The sequence below is a fragment of the Perca flavescens genome, chromosome 6 (assembly GCF_004354835.1).
Source record: "Perca flavescens isolate YP-PL-M2 chromosome 6, PFLA_1.0, whole genome shotgun sequence".
Classification (NCBI taxonomy): domain Eukaryota; kingdom Metazoa; phylum Chordata; class Actinopteri; order Perciformes; family Percidae; genus Perca; species Perca flavescens.
In genome coordinates this window covers 12781778-12791503 of record NC_041336.1, presented here as the reverse complement: position 1 = coordinate 12791503, position 9726 = coordinate 12781778, and the positions used below count along the sequence as shown (strand labels likewise).

At 39.9% G+C, this 9726-nt stretch overlaps 1 protein-coding gene across 1 annotated transcript in view; it reads left to right on the top strand.

Moving 5' to 3' along the window:
• Positions 1 to 1441: 1441 nt before the first annotated feature.
• The window catches only part of drd2l (dopamine receptor D2 like), a 30083-nt gene continuing 21798 nt past the window's right edge, over positions 1442 to 9726 (top strand). Inside the window, exon 1 of the mRNA XM_028580269.1 lies at positions 1442 to 1598. The gene's annotated coding sequence lies outside the window, so the exon portion shown is untranslated. The remainder of the gene's footprint in view (positions 1599 to 9726) is intronic.

Genomic DNA, 9726 nt, shown 5'->3' with positions numbered 1-9726 from the left:
GGTTGTTTCCTGGAAACTTAGAAAGGATCCTGTAATAAGTGTATATAACTGCAGTACCATTAGATTGATTTATGCCTGTTAAAGGAATAGCAGGACATTTTTGAAAGTAACGTTACGCCCTATTGCTTTCTGGCAGAGATTTAACTCAAGAAGTTTTTTACCATTCGTTAAAAATATTAAGTCTTACATTATAGCTATATCAACTGGCTAGCTTAGCTTAGCACAATGACTGAAAATGGGGGTACAAGCTAACCTGGTTGCCTGATTGGATATGAGACTGTTATTAGGGATAGCCTATACGTGCTAGCCTGACAAGCCAGACCCACATCAAGATGGTCCGGAAACTCACCATTGACAGGGCTCAATCCGAGGGGCGGGATATACGGTTGTCTTTCAAATTAACCAGGCAGAGCAACAAAGAAGGTAGCGAAGCTAGTTGATAGATTAAATCTTTGCCATATCTGGTCGGCAGGGATGTAGGTCAAAATTCTGGGCCCTGTAGAAAGGCATTTTCTATGGGCCCCTCCCTGTATCCATAGCTATTAATTCTAGCATCATTTTGCCCCCCCCCCCCAGTCCGACGCCCCTGCTGGTCGGCAAAACTCCTTTTTTAAGAATGATTTCTTTTCCGTTCTTAGTTCTTTTTTCAAAGAAAAGCTTAACTCCAGGTCTTCCAGAAGACCACTGTTCCCAGCAGCAGCAATAAGCTCCGCCCACCGACAATATACACGATGTGATTGGCCTGACCAGAGAGTGCCTAGACCCCCTGGCAAAATAATTTTGCTTCCCCTAGGGTGCGTCTAGATTTCTAGGCTAAATACATGCAGTTTAGTGCCCCAAATTCCCTATGGAAGATTCTACATGCAGTTTAGTGTCCCAAATTCCCCATACAATGTCCTTAATTAACCTGCTAAACCACCTGTTTTATAGTAATTAATGTGCGCGTGACAAGTGACCCCCCACCACCCCTCAAAACTCGTTTATATAAACCCTAGACTGTTGGCAATCTTCTCATCTAACTGTAATCCAGAAAGAAAATAAGCAAAACATTTCCCCAAATGTCCAACTATTTGTTTTTTAAGCATGAACATGAAAAAATGAATCTCAGCCAATAGCATTACAGCATTTCTACGGCGCGAGAGCAGCAGCTGCCCTGGGGATTTTTTTTTCTTTTTCTTCCAAGTTGCCTATATACAACCGAAACTCTGCGTGATCATTTCCTCCCCATTTCTTCTCCTCCAACTCTTTCCATCCGTCCATCCTCCTCCACGGCTCGTGTCAAGACCCCCGCCGCGCTGACCCCCCCCTGCTCTACCGCCGACCATCGACACGAGAGGAGCGGGGACTGAACGAGCGTCTCTCTGTGTGTGTGTGTGTGTGTGTGTGTGTGTGTGTGTGTGTGTGTGTGTGTGTGTGTGTGTGTGTGTGTCACACGCGCGCGCACACACCGTACACTGACTGACTGAGGTCAAGGTGGGGGGTGTTCGGCTGTAAATTGTTAGGTAAGATGCTGCAGCCTGACGCCACTTTGTCGCCCGGTGTTGTTCCTGAGAGGACAGGACAGCGGACCTGGATGTGAGCAGCTCTGCCGGGAGAGGGTAAGTGATTTAAACTCTTTAATTAAAAAATGAATTGTATTGCTACGTGGGACCTGTGACGATTTAAATTAAACTCGGGAGCACATTTAGCCTATTCTCTTTCCGTTGGGGAACTTGCTGCTGTGACTTTTAAACGTTTTTAATGACGGGATTTGCTGTACTTATTCCTCGTGGTAGGCTATTGTGGAAATATTGACACGTTTCTGCTGGAGCAAAAACAAAAAAACTGGCAACGACATCGATTGTGTAGGCTATTTGGGTCTTTCACTTTATACGATTTTTGAGACTACAATGTAGCTTTCATTTGATCATTAAAGAACAGGTCATACGTAGCCTATAGGTAGGAACAAGGCACCCTTTGTTTAAAAACACAATTCCTAAGGAGACAGTTTACAATGTATAGTTTATTAAAGATGTCAGTGACAAATTGTAGGCTATAGACCATACTAAAACAGCAATATACTGTGTATAACAGATGTCACTGACATATAGTTTTAAGGCTCAAACCAACCAAAGCTGATAGACAATAAATACATAGCCTATAAAATGAAATATATATATAAAACAACACAAACCTATATTCCACAATAAAACAAAGAGCAGTATAGCATATGGACCATGCATTAAAAAAATTAAAATATACTGTAAATACACAATGATATACAGTAATTGACACAGGATACAGACTAAGGTGAATATAAGTATAGTGCATATATTTTCCGTCTATGTGCAGAGAAGGTGATTCCATATGGGTCCTCATGTTTATCGTTAGACCCATGAAACAAAACCTCTAGGTATAGGCTAATGTATTTCAACTCTCTCCCTCAAATTCCTCAAAAGTTTGAATGTCATTACTCACCTTGATCTGCTTATGTCCCTGTATAGATGCTTTAAATGTCTGTACTCCCTTTTTGCACAAACTGCAACATAACTCTTAAGCATTTTCTAAATTTTTATTACATCACACGAGGCTCCAAAGTAATGATGCCTTGATGAAATAAAATCATCTTGCCTACGTTTGGGTTGAAGAAACATAATATAATGCCTTTTTATGAAGTTCTCATTTGTAATACCCTCTGGTGGCAAAAAGGCTGCAGAGTGCATAATGACGCTCATTTAAAGGAAACATAATGAAATGCCCTGAATAGAGGACTAGAGGATTTAAAATGGCAAAATGAACTTATTTGGCAGTGTGCTATGAGTGTGTAAATAGCAGCCAACCCTAATAATACAGATATTTTAAATGTTAATACCATCTGTGTTATGTGATAAATTATTTCTTCAAATACTCCTTTTCAATCTGCATGAAATTCTTCAACAGCAAATAGGGAGAATCACACACCACATTAAAGAACGTTTCCCTCAACTGTGTGTGTGTGTGTGTGTGTGTGTGTGTGTGTGTGTGTGTGTGTGTGATCTTGTGTGTAATTTGTGTGGTGGTTTAATTTCAAGTATTTGCATATTAGCTACACATCACTTGGAACCGTCTTCCGAAAGCTGCAGTCTCTCATTTTAAATAAAAGATGGAGACGATGGAAAAATTGCTTTTGAATAAAAGATGTTTTTGGTTGGTTCGGGGAAGGTCTCCTCGCGGACTCTGTGTTGAAACCATTCAGATTTTTTTTTTTTTTTAAGTTATTAAAAGGGAATATTTTTGATGTCACAGTGGATCCTCACTCCCTCTTGTCATTCCTTCGGGCCTTATTTGATCTCTTTGATCATTTCATGTGAAGGTGTGACGTTTCTTTCTAAGTCAAGTAGCCTACTGTTTGTGCAGTATGAGGTGTCACAGATCACAGCGTAAGTCATTTCATCCTAAGTGGTGCCTTGGCTCTGCACAGGCTGATTAAAAGTATATTAGCTTATCACATGTACGCTCAAGTTTTAGAAGAGCACAGGTGTAAAAAACATAGTGGTAATTAAGTAGCTGTAGTTCTGATTAGTTGCTTGTGATCCAAATCTCCAATATAAAAATGCAGTCATGAGGACACGTCCCTGTATTTAATTGCTTGGTTGATTGCTTTACAAAAAAGGTGCGTTGTCTTCTTTTGGGGGAAAAAAACAAACTTGTGATCACTTGTGAATTTCCCTGCGTTGTGTAACTAAATATACAGCCCTGCAATTTTATTTCTTTTCAAGACTTGTTGCTCGGCAAATAAAACAAGGGTAACGAGGTGTTCTGGGAGTGATTGAGAGTAGAACTGGGGGTTGAGAAGTAAGAGACAACATAAAGAAATTCTGCCCTAAACCCACCAGAGAGATGATTATGCTGCAGCTGAACATCCATATCCTTCCTAGTGGCCGCGACTGATTCCTGCCTCTCAGTGAAAGAAATGAAAGATGTACTGCAGACCAGCTCATTGCCTTTGTGGAGCTGGGGCAAAATTTGAAGGAGTCTTGTGTTGTTCATTTCTTTTCCAGTGGTGTTAGGGGCAGACAAGGCCAAGGATGTAATAGACCTGTCAAGTGTAGAAAGGAGCTGCAGAGAAGGAGAAACAGGATATTAGACAGGAGGAGAAGGCGATAAGAGGAAAAGATGAATGATCAGGATATATCCTTCAACGCCCACTTAAAACAAACCTCAAGAACAGCCTTTTTCCATCTTCGTAACATTGCCAAAATTAGGAATATCCTGTCTCAAAACGATGCTGAAAAACTAGTCCATGCATTCGTTACTTCTAGACTAGATTACTGCAATTCCTTATTATCAGTTTGCCCAAATAAGTCCCTTAAGACTCTCCAACTGATCCAGAATGCTGCAGCACGTGTTCTGACGAGAACTAAGAGAAGAGATCATATTTCTCCTGTATTAGCTTCTCTGCATTGGCTTCCAGTGAAATCTAGGATCAAATTTAAAATCCTCCTCCTGACTTACAAAGCTCTAAATGGTCAAGCACCATCATACTTAGAAGAGCTCATAGTACCTTATTGTCTCACTAGAGCACTGCGCTCCCGGAATGCGGGGCTACTTATGGTTCCTAGAGTCTCTGGAAGTAGACTGGGGGCCAGGGCCTTCAGCTATCAGGCTCCGGTATTGTGGAACCAGCTCCCAGTCTGGGTTCGAGGAGCAGACACCGTCACCACATTTAAGAGTAAACTGAAAACCCTCCTCTTTGATAAAGCTTATAGTTAAGGAGTGAGGAGTTGCGGCGTCCACCTAACCCAGCCCACTGCTTCTCCTCGGAGTCATCAGTTTTATATACTGTATAATTAATAATCTAGCGAGAGTAGAGGGAGGCAGGCCAGTACAGCCCGATCCGGTTGGGGAGAGTTCTAGCCCGACCAGACACCTCTCTTTAACCTGCCTCTCTTAAGTTATGCTATTACAATTCTAGACTGCCGGGGAGGCTGTTCCTCCCTAAGACACACTGAGCTGCTCTCTCATCTCTACGTGTTACTTTTGTATGCATCCTGTCCCAGAAATCTTTGTTACTAATCTAGCTCTGGGGAGTTTACTCCCCGGAGTCCTTATGTTTCTTCGCAGAGCTATGCTCTGCGATTCTCTGCATTTCCCGGCCGCATCCTGCTGCGTCCTGCTGCATCCGCAGCATCCACCCGTGCTCTGCAGCGCCACGTTACATCCCGCAACGCCCTGCTGTGATGTTCCTATGCACAGAGTAGTCAGGATCCGGTATAGGAGACTGCACTACTCAGTATGACACGATGTGCCCTGCTATGACATGAACTTCCACGATATCCTTCGAAGTCACTGTGACTCTTGAGGGAATTACTGTAATTGTTGGGGTTTTGGAATTTATAGAGCGTGGTCTAGACCTACTCTATCTGTAAAGTGTCTCGAGATAACTTTTGTTATGATTTGATACTTATAAATAAAATTGAATTGAATTGAATTGAATGAAGGGATGAAGGCTGGTGGATGTTATTGAAGGGAGATTTTTGTCCAGGAGTGCGCAATATGGAAAAACAATGTTCTAACAAAGACCATACTTGTTTCAGTATGCATTGTATTAAACCCCATGCATGTTTAAATGTGTCTGCCAGAATAAGAAGTGATGGTGCAGAGGCACAGCCTGAGGCAGTGATGGGTGCAAGATGAATTGAAAAGGGTAAATTGACTGTTGAATCAGCTCTTTGTTTGAAGGCAAAGGGCAGCATGTAAAGAGCAAAATGAAAACATGAGTTGAGCTGACTTGTGTTTCTCGCACAAAGTCAGCAGTAATAACTGCTGCAGTAATGCCAAATATTGACATAAAGACTGAGATATGTATCACTTATAGGGATTTCTTAAATCAAGAATGAGTAGAATAATAGTTTAATTAAGTAGCTTTGTTTTCCATTTAGCTTTTTCATATGTCCAAACACGTCATCTCTTCAGGTTTTTTTCTGAATATACAAAACAAAACATCGCTTTTGCATGCGTCCTTATTTTCTCACCATATTTTGTATCTCCCTCCTTGAATTCCTGAGTGATGTTATTTGTCTCTGTAGCTCAGACTTAAATTAGACTTTGTTTTACTCATAATGAATGTGAATCTGTACAAAGTAAATGAAGGCTCTAAAGAGCAACAGCGCCAAAGGAGTTGCATGAGAATAGCTGCTTTAATTACGGTGCAACATTTTGTAGCTCGCAAAACATCTGGGCTGTCTCACTTTGTTGCCTGTTGCTCAAACAAAACAGTCTCATAAAACTTTGATAAATGAGCTTGGAAATGCAGATGGAATATTGTGGACATAACCTGACTTCGCCAGATGGATTGCTTCGCATTTGCTAGGCATATCCATCTGGGAACTTTCCGTTGGAGAACTTTTGGGAGGGGGCGAAAATACTGGTTAGCTGATTGGATGAACCATCTGTCTATCACCTATGTTGGTGATAGACGGGCCAAATCAACCAATCAGATCCACGAAGCGTATGAAAATACAACCACAAGCCCGCCCTTGCTGCTGCAGGCAAAGCATAGCTCGTAAGCTCAGCATGCAAGCAACATGTCGGTAAAGGATATTTGCCGTTGGTGTAACGAGAATTTAGGAATAAAAGGCACCATTTCAGGCTCCCGGTCCATATTCCAAAAGAAGGATCCAAGAGAAAAAAAGCATTAGCGAGCGGCTAACAGAATTAGGGCTACCACCTAAACCCGCCTCAAAACCAACGGCCCGGTCGTTTGGCTAACGGCTCCAAATTTTCTCTATCTCAAGATGCCAGACTGATCTGCGAGTGGAAAACTGGAGCTCGTGAGATCAGGACGGTCTCACGAGGCTATTGTGGACATGCTTCTGTAGCACAAATTGTATACAAACATATTTAATTTTTAGCTGTTCCTTAACTGCTATGTAAAAAAATTAAGTTCAGTTAGGGTGGGGAAACTTGTACTTGGATTAAGTTTAGTCAAGTAACACAATCTTTCATTAGCGCAACGCTTTGTTGGTAACAAAGAAGTAATATCCAGCCCAGCCGCCATACTCTGACTTTCCACAACATTACCTCACTGAGAAAGTTGTCTATTTGGACGTTTACATTTTAACACATTAGGCTCAATCCACAAAAGTTTGGGAGACTCGGCACTGCTTCCAAGCATCGCTCATCCATATTACTCATAACTTTCTTTTCCTTATGCATGTACGGGAATAAGTGACATTTTTGGGGATTGAACATATGAAATCAAAGTAGACGTCAGTCAGAGAAATTGTCAAGCTTGCAGTAAGTCAGTAATGCAGTCCAACACAGCAAAGCAACTTCTCTCAAGTGTGTCCCTACAAGGATGCAATCTCATAAAACATGACCTTAAGAATTTTAGAAAATGAAATTACATTTGTATCCCTGACTTCAGGACAGTTTAAGACGTGTATACACAGTTATGCAGCTTTACTGTGGTGGCCATGTATGAAATGAAATTGACTTCTCAGAGCAGGGATCATTGCACTCGGTTTTGAAAGGAAACCAATAAACTGATGTTGATGAGGGTCTTCACCTTACGATCAATAAAAACTGCACAGTGTTATACAGCAAGTGCTCTGAGTCAAACAGGGTTACCTGTTTATAATTAGAGCCTCTTTAAATGCTTACTTGCCATTCTGCTGGCGTATTGCCCTAAGTGGAAATTGTTTTTTTTGGGACATTAGGGCTGGGCAATACTGTAAATCGATGATGTATCGATATCATATGATGGACTCAATATTGTTTTTGATTTTGAATATTGTATTATGGCTTAGGTTTTTCTGAACCTAACCAGACTGTTCCATTATTTGCCTTCAACCGCTTAGTCATTATATTTATATTACTGATGATTCTTCATCTAAAATGAAATTACGAAAATATTTTGTCAAAGCGCCAATTGTCAACTAGGGCTGGGCGATATATCGATATTATATCGATATCGTGATATGAGACTAGATATCGTCTTAGATTTTGGATATCGTAATATCGTGATATGACATAAGTGTCTTTTCCTGGTTTTAAAGGCTGCATTACAGTGAAGTGATGTACTTTTCTGAACTTACCAGACTGTTCTAGCTGTTTTATTATTGATTATTTATCTAAAATCTAAGTGTGAAGATATTTTGCGAGAGAACTGTCAACTCTAGAATATATCGCCGCAGTATTGATATCGAGGTATTTGGTCAAGAATATTATATCTGATTTTCTCTATATCGCCCAGCCCTATATTAGAAAATATGGGACGTAGAAATAAGTGCTGAAAATGTGTAGAAGAAAAATTTAACAATTTAAAACGTTGGAAAAAACTAAAACAAACCTTATGGCGCTTTGATTTCATAAAAGGTACTCCTGTTGTTATACTGTATTTATGTTCACATTTTATTGTTATTTGAACAGCTGAGCATTGAACCAGGTGAAGAAACATGTTTATTATTTATTCATTTGATTTTGCAACTGTTCACTGAAATAGCCGGTTTCTATGAAACTACATGTGACATGTCATATTTGGCTTTGACTTTGACTGAACATTTGCTCTCACTTTGCGGAAAAAATATCGGGATATATATCGTATATCGATATTCAGCCAAAATATATCGGGATATGACTTTTGGTCCATATCGCCCAGCCCTATTGTCAACCCTACAATTTCACCGCGATATCGACATCAAGGTGTTTGGTCAAGAATATTGTGATATTAGATTTTCTCCATATCGCCCAGCCCTAGGTGGCATTCATTAGCAATACATTCAGTGTGTAAAGCTGTTTAATCATCAGCTGCTGTCGTCTTTTTCATTTGAAGGTGAAGTGAGACTTCAGTGTTGTAACGTTGAATCCAAATTACCTTTTAAGAAGTGTAGAAAGCAGTCTAATCTCTTTTATAGAATTAAGAAGCTGTAAAACGGACCAGCAAGTCCTTATCCTTAAACAATACAATAGGTAATTTTTCAATGCTTTATGAAATGGACCATATAACTGACAACAGATGTGACAACATATGAACATTTTCTGATCTGACACTTGTATGATAAACTCATGTTAATGGACAATATCACTGAATTTGAGGCTCAGCATTCCCTACAATGTTTTATTATTTTATCCTTGAAAAGAGCTAATGTGTTTTAGAGGATGTGCTACAGTCATTTGAATAGAACAGTAGCAGCTTTCTCATGTCTTGAAGGATGAAAAAAAATAAACACAACCAAGGACGTCTTAGAGGAATTATAGGGATGAATCATTCTATCTTTCCTTATTCTTTTGTACATTAAATAATGCAACATCCATTATGTTGAGACAGGAGACACAGATAAAGGACTTTTTCACTTTCACTTCTATCTTGTGTTTTTTGCTCTTAGGACGGTATTGTTACAATGAGACAGTTTCAGTCCATGCATCAATCCAGCATTTTAAAGTTAGATCGTAGATGTTCACTGCCACCTCAATGTGTAGCATCTGATGATTGCAAACGCAGCTGAAGACAGCTGGTGCTCCGCATTATTCTGCTTCTTCTTCAGTTTGCTTACTGTGTTCGGGTTCCATTTGTAATGAAAGAAATGCATTACTTTGTTAACAAAACTACACTAGTTTGGAATCAGCTGTTATATTTATGTTTTTCTTCTTTCACAGAGATAAAAAAAAGTATAATACAGACACCAAATGTATTATTTACATTTGGAATAGTTTTACTCCTAAAAGAAGAACAATTAAATTATTCAAACTTCCATTTGGTGACTG